Below are 19,237 nucleotides of genomic sequence, written 5' to 3'. Positions count from 1 at the left end.
AAATTATAAATGTATTAAATAATAAAAAATTGTGATTTTATTTTGTTCAAAATTTTATTTTTATAAATAAAATAAAACAAAGGCTTTTAAATTAATTTTAAAGTTTATTAAAATAATCATTAGTTAATTAACATTTTTAATTTTTAAAAATTCGTATTTAGAATTTAAGTAGAAAATTTTTATTTTTAAACATCAGAAAATATAAAACAGTTTAAAAATTATAAATATATTAAAATTAATTATTTATTATTATTATTATTTATTATTATTAATATTATTATTATCATAAAAGAACGATAACAAAAAGAATAATAACGAAAAGAAAATGTTTAAACAAAAGTTAGAATTTAAATGTTCGCGCGCTAAAGGTCGATAACATCGATTTTCCACTTATCGCCACCAGATGGCAGTGTTGGTCACAAATAAACAACATCTTAAACCGGACGGCACGCGCCAAGTTCTCTCGTATTTTACAGTGAATTTTTAATATCTAATCGTTCTGTTTAATTAAATTCACGTGAACAATCGTTATTCGATATAATCGCAATTGTTATTGTTGTAATTGAAAGAACGTAATATTGCGAGTGATTGTTTTAATTGAATGGAAGCAAGTGTAAAATCCTCTGCTTTCGGGATAAACATGTCCCGGAAGGTGCGCAGTTGTTGATTGCGCACACCATTGCGTCTCAATTTGAGGGGGGAAATGGCGTGGTAAACAACTTGTGCGCGAATCGTGAAAACACCGATTTTCTTGTTTGCGATTACGGGCATCGTGTTAGTGCGTAAACGTGGTGTTAACTTGCCGGTTTTGAACCTCGACCTCATTTTTTTTAATAACAGTGTTTGTGACAATAAACAAAAATTTAGAAGAAGAAGAAGAAAAAAAAAAGAAGTGAATTCTGATGTAATGGTGTTTTTGTCACACTAAGGTTATGACACATCCTATTTCGCTTTAATCTTGTCAGGAGAGTGTGATAGTGGTGATAGTGAGTATTTTTAGTAATATATCTATGTGTGTATATATAGAGAAAAAATGACTGTGTGATAGGAAACATGTTTCTGTTATTATTTTGGCAATTGAATTTAGCATTATGTTGATAACAGATCGTGAATGTAGTGTAAATTCTTGTAAAAGTCGCTCCTTGGGAAAACATTTTGATTTCGGGTCGGCGTCCTTCAACCGCTTTCTTTCAACATACGGTTCCGCTAGTAACTATGACGCAGTGCCTCCTCCAACACAGGTTGAGCTCTACTTTGATGCTTGTTATCTCTCTTATCTTTTGTTGCGAATTTTTAGCCAAGAGACACGTCGATAAGTTGAGACGAAACTCTTTCTCTCTCTCTCTGTGCTGTCATTTTTCACACCCGGTTTTTATGACACCCTTTTTGGATGGTCGAATGACAGGACAATATTCTTCTTCTTTGTTGTTTTTTTTCTCTCCCTTTTGCTGATTTTAGAATTCCGTCTTTGGCATTTTACCATATCAATTCTATTTTTACTTGTTTTCATTAAAATGTGGGAAATTGTGTTGAAATCGTAGTGTGCAGTGATTCGGATAAAAATTGAAAATATCTGAACGTATAGTTTGCTTTGTTTACGTTTTTGCAATTGTTGAAATCGATCATCTATTGTTGTGACACTGACACGTGACTATTCGGAATTCCAAATGTTTCGTTTTTATTTTTTTGTTTTTGAACTTAAAAGGGAAAGTCTTCTAGAAATTCCGAGGTGCATTTTTTAATGTTTACTAAACGATTTCTTTAAATTTGATTGAGAAATATTTTTTTCTTCTGATAAAATCCAACACATTGTGACGTTTAGAGAAAAATAAGAACATTAAAATGGGGTTTATGGAGCGTATCATACGACCTTGCTCTTCTTTTAGTTTAGGAAAACGTGTCCACATTAGAAGATCGTTCATGACATATACGGCAAATTAATCTTTTATTAACAAAAAAAAAGGGAGGGGGGAATTCGACTATGAAAATTAGAATAGAATTTTTTTTATTATAAACATTGAAATTTTAATTAAACGATTCGAACGTTTTAGAAATTGTGACATATATGTTTTCTTTATCTCGATAGATAATATTTGTGTATAAATAAACAACGCTAATTGTTTTGTTTACAATATTTTGTATAATATTTGAATAGTCTTTTTTAAACATTTTTTTAAATAATGGTAATTTATTTAAATAAAGGGGTATTTTTAATCAGTTTTAATTCTGTGGAAGAAAGGCATAACAGCATAACTGACATTTTTATCAAATTTAAGATAACATCAGATTTGTATATATTTAATATTGCTCTTCAAAGTTCAATAGCTGAAAAATCATTAAAATGGTTATTAATGTAGAAAATAATGGAAAACATAATCGCATAATTGCGTTTTTGACAAAAAGAGACCTGCATAATAACATAACTGCATGCTGCTTAAAAAACAATTGACATAATTAAAAATGAAAATAATCTTTATGAATAAAAACAATAAGAATTTTGTAATAAAATGTTTTTAGTAAAATACATTTTTCGTACTTTAAATTTAATATATATTTATTTTAATAAAACTGGAACAAATTTTTTATAGCATAAATTGTGCATTTAATTATGTACTTATTTTTAAGGGTATTTCTATTCTAAAAAATTTTGGAAAGTATTTCAAAAAATAAATTGAAAAATTTTTCAAGTTGAACAGTAAAGTAAATTTTTTTTCTCGTTTCAGTAAATTAAAAACATTTAAAAAAAAAATTTTGTAACTAAATAAACTCTTATAATTTTTTCTAACGAATTAATAGTTTAATTTGTCTTTGTGTGAAAAATCTTTTTAATTATGACAAATCAAACCAAAATAAATTGTGACATTAAAAGTGTCTGAAGTTGGACTCATATACAATCTGAACTTGCATAACCGCATAAGTGCAATAAAACTCATGATTCCGATGAAAAATTATCAAAATTTATATCAAATCGTGTGTTTTATTAAATGTTATAAAAGAATTTTGAAAATATATTAAATAATAATACTAAATGCAAAAGACCGAACAAATCTGTTGATTTTCTGAATTTACAGAAGTGAGAGAACATTAAAATTAATTTATCTCGAAATCATGACAAATGCAGTTATGCTGTTATGCCTTTCTTCCACAGAATTAATGTTTTGAAATTATAATTTATTTTTATTTACTTTGTTTTTGTTGTTTTTTTGTAATTGTAAAATGTTTTATTTATTTTTTTGAGTTATTTGAATTATATTTTAATGTACAAATTTCGTTCTACTTTTTTTTTGAATTGTCTCAGAATGTTTCAACTTGACCGAATAGACAATTTAGTTATAAACGACTTTATAGTGTCACATTCCAGGATATTTCTCTTTGAGCTCTTCTAGTCTCTCGCTATGTAAAACACTTCCTATTTGCTTTCCGACACGTCACGATGACCAACATATAACACATTCTTTATTACTCTAGGAAAAAAAATAGAAAAACATTGTCTGTTATTTATTGGATATTTATTGGCGTTAATTCAGGAGGAGAATTTTTTTTGTTTTACAATTTTGAAAAGAAAAAATTGTTAATTGTAAAACTAAATTAAAAAAGGGAAACATTAAATTTGAAAAAAAATGTGACAAGGTTCATTCATCATTTCATTCACGGCAGTAGGAATTTTCCCATATTTACTCACGTGTAAAATGAATGGTGCATTCCGATTAATCTTGAAAATTATCTGTGCACACAATGACAAGATCGAAACGAACGTTCACACGGTGTGTAGATGGGCAGTCATCGATTGCGTCCCGTGAGGGGAAATAACCTTCTCCCACCATGCGGTCAGGGGCCTAAGTTTGAGTTTCGGAGCGAAGATAGCATAGGGATAGCACAATTATTATTCAAAATAATTTTTTTTGTCAAGAGTTAGTAATTAACAACAATTATTTGTTTAAACAATTGATAAATTGTTAAAATCATAAATTGTCTTCAATTTGTATAGGTACTTTAAAGATTTGTTAGTTGCAAAATTAGAAAAAAACTTCAAGCATCCAACTGCTTTGTGTCAAGAGTTGGTAATTAACAACAATTATTTGTTTAAACAATTGATAAATTGTTAAAATCATAAATTATCTTCATTTTGTACTTTAAAGATTTATTAGTGTTAAGAGTTAGTAATTAACAACAATTATTTGTTATTTAATTAATTAATTATTAAAAAAAATTGACCGACTAATTTTTTCTCGTGTTTTATTTTTTAGAAAGTTGAAAAAAATTATTTCTCACATAAATATTTTTTTTTTTCAAGAAAAAATGTTTCTCACAAGCGGTGAAAAATTCCACAGTTAGTATATAAGGACGGAGGTTCCTATAGCTTTTGGTTGTTGTCGGGATGTTGTTGTCGGAAGTATGAACTGATCAAGTATCATGCATCTGAGGAATGGATTGTTGTTTGAGGTACTTAAAAATATAGCTTTCTTCTTTATCCGAATGAAAGTTGTAGGCAGTTTTATACGACAACTCGATCGCACTGCCAGTCCTGAGTTCGGCTCGGGATACGGGCGTGAATCCTTTCCTAGTGGTGGAGGGGGATTCTCACTTCCCCTCACGGGACGGAATCGATGATCGTCCGTGTAGATCTATAGGCACTTTTTTTTTTTTTTTTGTTGATTATATTGTCTGCTGCAGTTGCTTGTATATCGCTGATTTTTCTAAACAAGTCTTTTAAATAATCTACATAAGTCGGAGGAATTGTTTCGTCGCTTATCGCGGTGGGGAGTCTCGCTTCTCTCCCGTATACACCAATGCATGGGGTGTGAATCCAGTGGATTCATGAACGGAGGTATTATAGGAAAAAATAGCGTAACGCAGCCATTCATCCCGATCTTGTTTAGTATCAAAATTTTTAAAATATTCAACAAGAGTAATATGACTCCTTTCTAGAGATCCTAAGCTTTGAGGATGGTAAGATGTGGAATTTATTTGAAAAGATGTGCCATGAGATAATTTTGTTTAAATAATTAAACTGATGTATATCGCATATAGGTAGGATGGAGTTAAAAATAAATTATATAAACAATAAATTAAAGATGAAAATTTTAAAACATTAGGAAAAAATAGAATATTGGTACAAGTTCCTAGAGAAGTAAATATTTCAAATCTCGCAGATATTAAAGTAATTAATTTAATTAAATTTAATTTAATTCAATTTTTCGACTATTAATTATTAAACACCGTTTTACAATTTTTAACAGGATTTGATTATAAACGATTTAAAATTTTTAAATACAATTTTATAATTTTGGCTCTCTGTTTTTTAATTACTGAAATCACTTTTTAATTATTATTATATTATTATTGATAATTGTCAATTTAATAATTTTGAAAAATAATTTTTAATTTCTACAACTTTGGAATACTTTTTGAAATTTTTGAAAACGATTTTATAATTTTTATTTAAAAATAATAGTTTTATAGAAGAAATTAGTAAAAACACTAAAAACAATAGAATTTTGAAAAAATTACAAATCATTGCTGAAGGCAGCTGAAATTCAATTATTTTCAAAAGTAATAAAATTCTTCTCAAAAATTAATTAAATTCTCGTCAAAATTTCAATTATCTTTATTAATAACAAAATTCTTCGCCAAAACAATTATTGTCAAAAATTTTAGTAACATTCTTCGCAGAAATTTAAATATTTTCAATATTATTTGAATAAAATTTCTCTAAATATTTCAATTATTTTCAAAGATTTTAAATAAGATTCTTCTCTGAAATTTAATTATTTTCAGAAAATTTTAATGGAATTCTTTGGTATAATTTAATTACTTTTTAAAAAATTGTGGTGATAAAATCCTTCATGAGAAATAAATTATTTTTAATACCATTTTTATTAAATTTTTTGAAAGAAATTATTCTCGCAAGAATGTGAATATAATTATTCTTCGAAGTAATTCAATTATTTTCAAACAATTTGTGAAAATTCTTCATAAGAATATTTAATTATTTTTATAAACAATAAAAATCTTCACAGAATTAAAATTATTTTCAAAAATTTTAATAATATTCGTCCTAAGAATTCTATTACATATCTTGATAAATTAGAAATTTCTTCAATTATTTTCAAAAAATTTCCACAATTCAATGATTTTTAATGTCTATTTTAATAGAATTAAAAAAATTTAATTATTTAAAAAATTTTTTAATAAAATTCTAGGCAAACATTTAATTATTTTTATAAATAATAAAAATTTCACAGGAATTCAATTATTTTCTTAATTAATAAATTTTTTTACAGGGATTCAATTATTTTTGTAATTAATGAAATTCTTTTTAAAAATTCAATTATTTTAATAAATAATAAAACTCATCGGAGAATTTTAATAATTTGTTATACAAATTTAATCGAATTCGTCGACAATTGAAATTATTCTTGAAAATTTTAACTAAAATTTGTCGAAAGAATTCAATTTTTTCCATAAATTTTAATGACATTCTTTGGAAGTATATTCAATTATTTTTAAAAATTTTAATTAAAATTCTTGGTAGATATTCAATTATTTTCAAAAATTGGGATAAAACTCTTCATGAGAATTGAATTATTTTTAATACAATTTTAATTAAAGTTTTTGAAAAAGTTTAATTATTATCAAAAATTTGAATATAATTTTATGTTGAAATTCAATTCTTATTGTCAAAAAATTAAATTAAATTCTTGGAAAGAATTCAATTATTTTCATAAATAATAAATTTCTAAGTAGAAATTCAATTATTTCTAAATTTTTAATAAAGTTCTTTATAAGAATTCAATTATATTTTCAAAAATAATAAAATTCTTTAAAAAGAATGTTATTTTCAAATTTTTGATCACATTTATTTTTCTATTTAAATAGTTGAATTCTCGTAGAATTTTCTAATAAAAATTGATTTAAAAATGAATTTCAGTAAAGATTTGAGATAATAATTGAATTTTGAAAAGGTTTCAAATTAAACTGTTTGAAAATTTGAATTTTCCATAATTTGAATCAACAATTCTGTAGAATTAATAATGGAAATTTTACGTAAATTTGAATGGTAAACAAATTGATTTGAAGGTTCTCAAATAACTTTTTCAAGAATTATTAAAAATAATTGATTTAAAAGAAGAATTTTAATTAAAAATTCTAGAAAATAATAATTAAATTCGAAAAGATGGGAATAATTGAAGAAATTGATAAATAAATGTAATAGAACATTTTTTTGAGTATCTAATCTCTTTTTTAAAGTGAATCAGAATATTCTTTAGGGTCAAGGGAAAACGTCAAAAATTTTGTCTTGGAAATCAGGGAAAAGAAACTTCAATTTTTCTGGCAACCCTGGAACTTTTAACTTTATTAATTTTTTGAATTTAGTTTTTGAAAGCAATGCTTATTTTTTAAATTTAAATTTAATTATTTAAATGCATATTTTATATAGTAAGCAGATTTTTTTTCCATCTCTAGTTTATTGCAATAGAGAGACAAAGAAAGAAATATAGAAAGAAGGAGTTAAAATTTATTTCCTCACAGAAAAAGTCTTTGATCTGGAAAACTTAAATTACTTTCGACAAAATATAGTTACACTTTATATTACGAGCGCATATGACGATAAAATATATTACAGATCAGAAAAAAATGAGCTCGGAATTTTTATTCTTTAATCAAGAGAATAGGAATAAAAAAAGAATTTTAGTTTATTTATAATAATTGACATTTTTACAAGTCATTACATTTTTACAAATATTATGATTTTAAAACTTTTATCGACTATTATTTAAAAAGAAAATCGATTTTTTTCAACTTTAGGGACGTTTTTAATTAACATTTTGTTTTTCTGATTCTCATTTTTGTTATTATTTCTTCAATGACTTAATAATTTTTAGTTTCGGTTCACTAGCATATTCTTCTGAAAGGGGAAAATATGAAATTAGAAAAAAAGTAGAAGAAAGAGGGGAATGAAGATATATATATATATATATGTATATATGTTGTCACGCGGCTTTTCGGCGAACGAAATGATTAAAAAGGCGCTGTGTATATAACTGGCAAAAATTTGCGCACTCAGTCATTTTGAAAATTACATGTTATTATACTTGAAATCATTTTTGAAATTCTCTTTGTAAATAACAGTTTATTGACGCCGTTGAAATTTTGCGATTCCAACTACTGTTTGAAAATCGCTAAATATTTATAATGAACTCATATTTTTTCTCTATTTAAACATTCTTCGCAATTCGTATTTATTTTAATATTAAACTGTGTGTGAAAAATATTTTATTAAATATGATTTTATTATAAAATAATTATTTTAATTAAAAAAATGATTTTATTATAAAATAATTATTTTAATTAAAAATGATTTTATTGTAAAATAATTATTTTAATTAAAAATGATTTTATTATGAAATAATTATTTTAATTAAAATTATTATATTAAATTATTATTAAAATTATTAACGCTCCGAAAAGCCGCATGAAAACATATTTTTTTGAAAAGTAGGTAATTTATATTATTTTAATGAAAAATTATTTAATATTACGAGTGCCGAAGAAAATTATACAAAAAAGAAAGAAAATTTTATTAATTTTCTTTCTTTTTTGTATAATTTTCTTCGGCACTCGTCACAGATAAATAATTAAAGGGCAGGTTTAAAAAATATTTTAATTCTCATTAATAAAAAATTGAAAGAATGAAAATTTTAAGTATAAAAAAATGTGGGATTATTTTGTGGAAAATTTTGGGATTAGAAGAGTAGTTTTTGGAGGATTAATGCAATAAATGAAATTAAAAATAAATGTACAACAATAAATTATGGTTTAGTAATTTTTTAAGTGCATCGTATATAATAATATACAAGTGTACTTATAATTTTTATTATATGCTTTATTTCACTGCTAATGTTTATGACTTCATTGAAGTTGTGAATTACTTTAAACGATATATATAAACATCAGACAATATATGTATATATATATAGTACGTGAATCCAGATCGTAAATCTAATTGAGACTTAATAATGAAACAAGACAGTACATAAAGTAAATGTGTGTGTATTATAAAAAACAAGAGTGAAAAATTCTCGTCAATGGGAACAAAGCTGTAAAATAAATGTGTCTTGCTGGTGTGTATATACTTTATAACAACCGCATTCCACAGCATTGCCGCGCCATATTTGAAATTTGAATCTTTCTCTTTGCTCATCCCCCACTTTTGTCTCTTCTCTCACGCTCTCTCAACTCTCTTCTTGTGTGTTACCTCCTCCTCCTCCTCCTTTCTCTTCTGTCTCACTTTAACATCTCTCTTTCTCTCTCTCTCTCTCGATTCGCCGTCAGTTTTACTTATGGCGCGTACCATGTTCTCTATGGATGACCTGCTAATACAATAAACCAAGATCAGCTCTCTTATTTATCGTTTTTAATATATTTTTAGGTGTTCTTATTTGTAACGCCTCTGTACGATATCAGATTTTTCTATTGTTTTGAATAATTATTATTATTATCATTATTTTTTACTATTTTTATTGTCGTTACTATTGTTATTATTGTTATTATAATTTTTACTATTCTACTAATATTAATTCAGAGTGGCCACACGGAGAGAGAATATATATTAAATTTTGTAAAAGTATTTTACAAATTGGAGAAAAAGTTCAACAAAGCGAAATTTTGATATAGAAAATACTAAACTTTAAAAAAAGTTTTGTGAAATTTATTAAAGTTATATTAGAATTTAATTAATATTCTTGATATTTGATATAATTATACTAAATTTCACATAAGTTTTTTTAAAGTTTAGTATTTTTTATATCAAAATTTCGAGACGCATGCTTATTCCCGAAATATTTTTTGACCAAATAGGTATTTGATATAAAACTACTTAACTTAAAATTTATATAATATGCGCATTATTTGACATAAATTTCATTGCACACAAAAACCATTTAACATAAATATCATTTGTCATAGAATTCATTAAACAGAAATATTATGTTACATAAAACTCAGATAGCTTAATTCCCATTTGACATAAAAATTATGTAACATGAATTTCTGTTGACATAAAAATCATTTAACATAAATTTCATTTGACATAAAATTCATTTAACGTAAATTTTATTTGTTATAAAATTCATTTGACATCAATTTCATTTGGCATAAATGTCATTTAACGTAATTCTCATTTGACATAAATATCATTAGACATAAAATTAGCTTGACATAAATTTCATTTGACGTGAATATCATTTAACATAATTATTATTTAACGTAAAATTAAATTTATATAAATTTCATTTAGCATAAATTCCATTTAACATAATTCTCATTTGGCATAAAATTTACTTGACATAAATTTTATTTGGTATAAATCCCATTTAACATAATTTTCATTTGACATAAAGTTAACTTGATATAAATTTCATTTGACGGATAACTCATTACACATAATTCTCATTTGACATAAAATTCAGTTGTCAGATTTTATTTTACATACAGATCATTTGACATGGAAATATAGGCGCGAATTTCAAAATTGGCGAATTGCAATGTTGTTGATAATATCTAATTGGTTACTTTTAAAATTCACGCCGATATTGTTATGTAAAATGTAATTTGTGTAAAATGATTTTTATGTCAAATGAGAATTTTGTTGAATGACTTTTATGAGAAATGAGAATTGTGTTAAATGTCTTTTATGTCAAATGAACATTATGTCAAATGAAAATTATGTTAAATGGAATTTATACCAAATGAAATTTATGTCAAGTAAATTTTATGCCAAATGAGAATTATGTTAAATGGAATTTATGCTAAATGAAATTTATATAAATTTAATTTTACGTTAAATAATAATTATGTTAAATGACATTCACGTCAAATGAAATTTATGTCAAGCTAATTTTATGTCTAATGATATTTATGTCAAATGAGAATTACGTTAAATGACATTTATGCCAAATGAAATTGATGTCAAATGAATTTTATAACAAATAAAATTTACGTTAATTGAATTTTATGTCAAATGAAATTTATGTTAAATGATTTTTATGTCAATAGAAATTCATGTTACATAATTTTTATGTCAAATGTGAATTAAGTTATCTGAGTTTTATGTAACATAATATTTCTGTTTAATGAATTCTATGACAAATGATATTTATGTTAAATGGTTTTTGTGTGCAATTAAATTTATGTCAAATAATGTGCATATTATGTGAATTTTAAGTTAAGTAGTTTTATATCAAATAACTATTTGGTAAAAAAAGATTTCGGGAATTAGCATGCGTCTCAAAATTTCGCTTTGTCGCACTTTTTCCCCAATTTGAAAATATTTTTACAAAATTTAATATATATTCTCTCTCCGTGCACATGTTAGTGAAGTCAGTAAAATTAGAGAAATGTCCGTAAAACAAAATTTTTGTCGGTAAAGTCAGGAAAATGTCAGGAAAAAAAATTTGTTGTCAGGGAAATTTAGAAAATTGGTATTTTTTTCGACTTATTTTCAAAACTTGAGACTTTTTTGACTTTTCTTCCAAATGTTGCAAGAAAATATCATAATTTTTTATTATTAAATATATAATTCATTTCGATTTTTATAGTGCGAAAAATAATAATAAGCACGAATTCAATTATTTTCATAAATAATAACATATTATTCGGAAGAATTAAATTATTTTTATAAATAATAAAATTCTTGTCAGGAATTCAATTATTTTTTATAAATAATAAATTTCTTGTCAGGAATTCAATTATTTTCAACAAAATTTTAATACAATTCAATAATATTAAATTTCTATTTATAATTATTAACAGATACACGATTTTTTTAAATAGTTGAAAAAATTCTTTGATTAATTCAATTGCATTCAAAATTTTCAATTAAAACTATCAAAAAAACTACAAATTAAAAAAAAATCTCGCAGAAATTCAATTATTTTAAAAATTTTTTTATTAAATTCTTTGGAAGAATTTTTTTTATTTTCAAAACTTTTAATGAAATTCTTTGCAAGAATTAAATTATTATTATCTTTAGAAATATTTAATTATTTTCAAAAATTTGAATAAAATTCTTCGCAGGAATTTAATTATTTTTTTTTTAAATTTTAATGAATTTCGCTGGAAAAATTCAATATTATTTTCTTAAATAATAAAATTCTTCTCAGAAATTCAGTTAGTTTCATATTTAAATTATAATAACTTTATTTCTTTCCAAAATTTTAATGAAATTATTCGAAAAAATCTAATTATTTGCATAAATAATAAAATTGGTCGCAGAAATTCAATAATATTATTTTTTTTAATTTTAATGAATTTCTCTGGAAAAATTCAATTATTTTCTTAAATGATAAAATTCTTTTCAGAAATTCAATTATTTTCATTTAAATATAAATAAATTTATTCTCCAAAATTTTAATCAAAATCTGATTATTTACATAAAATAATAAAATTCAACACTGAAATTCAATTATTTTCTTTAAATAATAAAATTGTTCTTACAAATTCAATTATTTTCAAAAATTTTAAAAAATTCTTCATAATAATTGAATTATTTTTCTAAATAAAATGTTTTTTTTATTAGGAATTTAATTATTTTCATATACAATTTTATTTAAATTTTTCGAATAGAATTCAATTATTTTTAAAAATTTTAATAAAATTTTTTGGTAAAAATTCAATCATTTTCTTGAATAATAAAATTTTTTTTTGGGAATTCAATTATTTTCTTTAAATAATAAAATTGTTCTTATAGAAATTCAATTATTTTCAAAAAATTAATAACATTCTTCACAATAATTGAATTATTTTTCTAAATAAAATTTTTTTTATTAGGAATTCAATTATTATTTTCATTACAATTTTATTTAAATTTTTCGTATAAAATTCGATTATTTTAAAAAATTTTAATAACATTTTTTGGTAAAAATTAAAATTGAATCATTTTCTTAAATAATAAAATTCTTCTTGGAAATTCAATTATTTTAAATACAATTTTAATGAAATTTCTTAAAATAATTTAATTATTTTCATAAAATAATAATTAAATTCGTCCTAGAAATTTAATTATATTTTTAGCAAATTAAAATTTAGTAAATTTCTTTGTAATAATTCAATTATTTTTCTAAATAATATATTTTTTTTCTGGAAGGAATTCTATTTTCTATAAATTTTTAATGAAATTCGTTCTTGCTCAAATAGTATAACAACAATTATTTTCTAAATGTAGGTTAGTAAAGATTATATATTAAAAATATGAAAAATAAATGATATGATAGAATAAAAAAAAACTATTAATAATTATAATAATTGTTATTTGTACTATTATATTAATAATATTATTCTTATTGTTTCAGGTTCATTCTCAGTATGGATTTGTCTAAGAGGATTTTCTACGTCATGGTGAGCATTATTATTGTATACATATAGACAAAAAATATTTGCACAAACTAAACCGTGGGAAAATTGCACAGTAAGTAATTTTTGAATTTCCCCCTCAAAAAAGTATAATTATTATTAGTTTCAAGCAAAGGCAAACAATTATTACTTTTGTTTGTTTACGTATGTTATCCTAAATTGCTTGTATTAGACAATTTTTTTTATGGACACATTCTTGCCCCCCCCCCCCCATTAAATTAATGTCCTCTTTTACTATATATATTGTTGTGTTTGCTATCATTTCCCTCTCCCCCTGCGCAAACGTTTTGTGGTGCGCGGCTATAAATTGGCTGGTTACCGCGGTGTACAAAGTTTTGTTAACGAATTCGCTTTGGAGGCCAATAACCCTCTCTCAAACATTTACTCCCTCGATATGACGTATAAGGTAGTCCCGCGAATTGGCTCTTATCGCTATGAAACAGGAGGCGATGTATCTCGCGTCACAGTTTATAGGCGCGTACATATTTGTACGGCTTATAACGTTTTTAACAACGTGTTATTGTACAATAGTTTTACCTCCGCGGTATTTACACTTATTATTATTTCTATCACTACAAATATACCTATATATTTACGCGAAGGTTTATTCTTTTTTTTTCTTTTTGATAGAAAATTAATAATAGGCGATAAGAGGTAAATAAATTATGGGCGATAATAGGTGAATAAATAATAGGGCATAATAGGTGGATAAATTAGTAATTAATGATGTAGTTGGTTAATTTAATCGTAAATTTAAGTTGATGACAAATTCAAGTTATTTTCGTTGTGGAAAAATCGAGTGCCTTTGGCCGGACTCGAACTCTTAGCGTCGTAATGCGAAAGTCGAGGGCGCTAACCACGTGACTATCCCACACTTATTGAGTAGCTTTACAAATTAACGTTTTTCCCACGTATTATATCAAGATAAAAATTATATTTTTATTTTAAACATATACGAAAATAATATTTTACTAATAAACATTTATAATAAATTAAATTATTAAAATAAAAACGAATTGTGGTCGTTTTTATTTTAATAATTAAATATCAAAGGACGTTAAAGATTATTAATATTATAATAAATTAATAATAATAAAAAGAGAAAATAAATAATAATAATATTAAGAATACTGATATTAAAAATTATAATGAAAGTAGGTAATAATAAATAATACAGCAAATAATAAATCGAATAATCAATATAAATAATCATAATTGATTTAAATAAAAAAAAACAACAAATGATTGACAGATTAACAAATAATAATAATAATAATATTTTGTTTCCTAAATTTTTTAATAATTTGTCTTTTTAAATCTGTTTTCAATTTTCAAATTGTATTGAAAATCATTGAATTTTTACAAAGAATTTTATAGAAAAATTTGAAAATTATTGAATTCCATCGAAGAGTTTTATTATTTATGAAAATAATTGAATTAGTGCGAAAAATTTTATTAAAATATTTTAAGAATCCGTAAGTAAATTCTTTTGAAAAATTCCTATAAATTTTTCTATAATAATGGAATTTCTTTAGTAATTTTAATTCAAAATTTTGAAAGTATTTGAATTTTAGGAAAAAAATATAATTAAATTCTTCTCAAAATTCAATTAATACTGAATTTTATTTAAATTGCCTTAATTTTATTAAAATGTACTAAAAGTAATTGAATTTCGTCGCAAAAATGTATTATTTATGAAAATAATGATTGTATTGTTGTGAAGAATTTTGTTAAAATTTTTGAAAATAATTGAAATAAATTCTTTTGAAGAGTTTTTAAACTTTTTAAAATAATCGTGCCTGTTAATAATTATAGTTAAAAATTTAATTATTGAATTTTATTAAAATTGTTTTGAAAATAATTGAATTCCTGAGAAGAATTTTATTATTTATAAAAATAATTGAATTCTTGCGAAGAATTTAAAAAAATAATTGAATTTGTTTAGAAGAATTTTGGTTAAAAGTACTAAAAACAATTGAATTTTGGAAAATTTACAAATGATTCCAGAAATTAAATTATTTTCAAAAGTTATAAAAATTCTTCACAGAATTTCAATTATGTTCGAAAATTAAAAAAAAATTCTCGCCAAAATTTCAGTTATCTTAATAAATAATAAAATTCATCTTCGAAATTCAATTATTTTTAAAAATTTTAATCAAATTCTTGCCAAAATTTCACAGGAATTCAATTATTTACAAAAATTTTTATAAATAATAAAATTCTTCACCGAAATTCAATTATTTTTATAAACTTGGATAAAATTCGTTGCAAGATTTAAATTATTTATATAAATAATAAAATTCTTCACAGAAATTCAGTTATTTTTATAAACTTGAATAAAATTCGTTTGAAGAATTAAATTATTTTCAAAAGTTAATGAAATTCTTCGTAAAAATTCAATTGTATGTTCAAAAATTAAAAAAAAAATTCTTGTCAAAATTTCAAGTATCTTTTATAAATATAATAAAATTCTTCTCCGAATTTAAATCATTTTAGAAAAATTTTAATAAAATACTTTGGAAAATTTTAATTATTTTCATAAATAATAAAACTCATCGCAGGATTTTAATTATATTTTTGATGCAATTTTAATCAAATTCCTCGAAAAATGTAATTATTATTCTTAAAAATTTTATTAAAATTCGTCGAAAGAATTCAATTATTTAAAAATTTGTTGATAAAATTCTTTATGAGAATTCAATTTTTTAACAAACATTCAGTTATTCAATAAATTATTTATTTTTTAATTTAAACAATTTAATTTTTGTAGAATTTTCCAATAAAAATTGATTTAAAAATGAATTACCGAATAATTGATTTATTATTTATAAAAATAATTGAAAATAATTCATTTTTAAAAAAATAAACAATAATAATAATTAATTTTGTACTTAATAAAAGTGAATTTTTTAAATTTTGAATCTGTTTTAATTTTGTTTTGAATTGAAGTCTAAATTTGAAAATAATAATTTTTGTAAATTGTTTAATAATAAAATAAATAGTAATAATTAATTAAATAAAAACAACAAAATACAGTCAGATAATAAATAGAAAAATATTGTAGAATAAGATAATAAGAATAAAAATAATTTTTTGTAAATTAATCTGTACACAATGCATTTTGTTAATATATCGATTTGTATAGAGAAATTTTCTCAGCACACCCTGGGGAAAGGAATCGATAGAAAGCAATTTTCTAGGAATAAATTTTTAGCGACAGTTTAACCCTAAGGAGAAAATTGTGGATTGCAAATATTGTTTTACTGGTGTAAAATAGGTTGCGTGTTTTAGTAAAAATGAAAGAAAGAAAGAAAAAAAAAGACAGTTTCTCCGTCGGTCGCGTTTGTATTTTGTTGTGTTGTGTGGTTGTACTACTTATATGCACGTATGTTTCGCGCTCGTGCGTCCTGAGGAGATATTTTACATTAGAGAACGCTTTAGCCAACTCGTACGAAGTTAATAACCGTCTGTCTGCCGACTATAACGTCTGCCTCCCATAAGAACCCTATCAGTTGCTCTCCATCATTTTTCTTTTATTTCTCCTGATAATAAGACACCCTAGAGACGCTTGTTTATATGCGTACAAACATTTTTTATTTTTTTTTTGTTTAACTTTCATTTACCTGTTAGTATTATATGAAAATCTTTGGTTTTGATTTTTTTAAATTGTGAAAAAATACGAAAAATACAAAAAATACAAAAAAACACTTGAAAAAGAAATAGTAAAAAATAGTAACGAGAAATAGTTAAAATAGTGATTTAATTCAAAAAAATAATATAAATAATAATAATAAAAATAATATAAAAATAATAAATAATAATAATATAAATAATATAAATAATAATATAAATTATTTGTTGTTTTTATTATTTTAATTTTTTTTATAAATAAATAAAAAAGAAAACTATAAATGAAAATAAAATATTTACCTATTTATTTATTATAAATGATAATTATTAATTTAAAAAAAAGTGTTGAAATCTATTTTAATGTTTTTATTTGAATAAAATGAGAATATATAAATTGCCTCTCGAGTGCGCTAAACGAATGAAATTATAATATTATATATGGAATATAATACCTATATATATACACACATTTTGTACGTATTTTAATTTTGCATGTCGTCGTTCGATCATTAATTATTCGTGAAAAGAAAATGACTTCATCACGAACAGTTTATGAGAAATTATGCAAAAAGAAATAATCTTCAGTTATCTACAATGTTATTTAGCACTTTCAGACTATAAATCAAGTGCAGGAAAAACGGGTTTTCGATTTAGACACATATATATTATATATATTATTGGCGATTCGGATTTATTTTGAATTAGAGAACTGATTTTAAGGATATAGAGATCCTTCTTTAATTTTATATTTTTAAGACAAAAATAAAGGAATTTTGAGACAAAATTTTAAATTAAAAAATTGACGCCGACTTTTGGTAAACAAATAATTGAAAAGTGAAATAAATAAATAATTGAAATTTCTTTACATTCTATTAAAAATAATTCAATTCTTTTAAAGAATTTTATTTAAATTTTTTAAAAATAATCAAGGGAAATTAGTCACCGTAATTAATTTTTTTTTAAATTTCTTTGCAATACATTCAATTTATTTTCATAAAAAGTAAAACTCATTGCAGAATTTCAATTATTTCTAATAGGTACAGTTTTAAATTTTTAATTGAATTCCTCAAAAAATTTAATTATTCTTAAAAATTTAATTAAAATTCGTCGAAAGAAAGAATTCAATTATTTCTAGAAACTGCAAAAAAAAATTCTTCTCAAGAATTCAATTATTTCCGTAAATAGCAAAATTCTTCAGAATTACTAAATTCTTTTGAATATTATTTTTAAAAAAAATTCTTTACAAGAATTCAATTATTTTCATAAATTTGCATAAAATTCTTCTTATAAAATTCAACTATGTTCAAAATTTGAAAAAAATTCTCGTAAAACAATTATCTTTATAAATAACAAAATTCTTCTATAAATTTCAATTATTTTCATAAATGTCCAAAAAATTCTTGTCCTAATTTCAATTATTTTCAAAAATAAAATGCATTTTTCTAATTTCAATGATTTTCAATATCTACGATTTTAATAAATATTTCTCAAAACGAATTCAATTATTTAAAAAAAATTTTAATTTGAAATTTTAGAAAATGACAATATTTTGAATGAATGAATTAAATAATAAAAATTTCAGAAGAATTCTATTATTTACAAATTTTTTATAAATTTCTTCGCAATAATTCATTTATTTTCATGAAGAATAACATTTTTTTAACCAGGAATTCAATTATTTTCATAAATAATAAAAATTATCGCAGAATTTCAATTATTTTTGGTACAATGTTAATGGAATTTCTCGAAAAATGTAATTCGATTTTTTTCAAAATAATTTGAATTAAATTCTTCATAGAATTAAATTAATTTCAATAATATCAAAATTCAATTATTTTTAATATCTACTATTTCAATAAAAATTTACAAAAGAATTCAATTATTTAAAAAGAAATATATTATTAAAATTCATCGCAAGAATTAAAGTATTTTTCATAAATAATAAAATTCTTCTCAGGTATTCAATTATTTTCAATACAATTATTAAAAAATTCGATTGTATTCAATAAATTAAAGAAATTTTTCAAAAAAATTCAATTATTTTTCAAAAATTTTAAATAAAATTCAAGAATTAAATGCTTAATTTCAATTATTAAGAAAGAGGATTATTATAAAAACTTGAAAGAAATAATTATTTATATAGAATTCATTTACTTTGAAAACTTGTAATTAAAATGATTAAAGAAAGTCCCAA

The 19,237-nt window shown here is 22.6% G+C and overlaps 1 protein-coding gene and 1 long non-coding RNA gene across 3 annotated transcripts in view; one reads left to right on the top strand and one right to left on the bottom strand.

Annotated features, from left to right (window-relative positions):
- The first annotated feature begins 849 nt into the window (after nucleotides 1-849).
- LOC122501448 (insulin-like receptor) overlaps nucleotides 850-19,237 on the top strand; it is a 141,177-nt gene continuing 122,789 nt past the window's right edge. Inside the window, exons 1-2 of one of the 2 annotated variants that reach the window (XM_043610909.1) lie at nucleotides 850-986; nucleotides 13,353-13,398. The gene's annotated coding sequence lies outside the window, so the exon portion shown is untranslated. The other variant, XM_043610919.1, reaches the window with a different exon arrangement.
- On the bottom strand, nucleotides 3,251-4,977 carry LOC122501469. The gene is made up of 3 exons (XR_006301568.1): nucleotides 4,311-4,977; nucleotides 3,683-3,836; nucleotides 3,251-3,464 (listed from the first exon to the last, which is right to left on the bottom strand). It is a non-coding gene; the product is annotated as an uncharacterized LOC122501469 (long non-coding RNA).

Source organism: Leptopilina heterotoma, unplaced genomic scaffold (genome assembly GCF_015476425.1).
Source record: "Leptopilina heterotoma isolate Lh14 unplaced genomic scaffold, ASM1547642v1 Lhet_103, whole genome shotgun sequence".
In the NCBI taxonomy this organism is placed as follows: domain Eukaryota; kingdom Metazoa; phylum Arthropoda; class Insecta; order Hymenoptera; family Figitidae; genus Leptopilina; species Leptopilina heterotoma.
The sequence above is the reverse complement of the archived record's forward strand: the minus strand, read 5'-3'. Positions and strand labels throughout refer to the sequence as shown.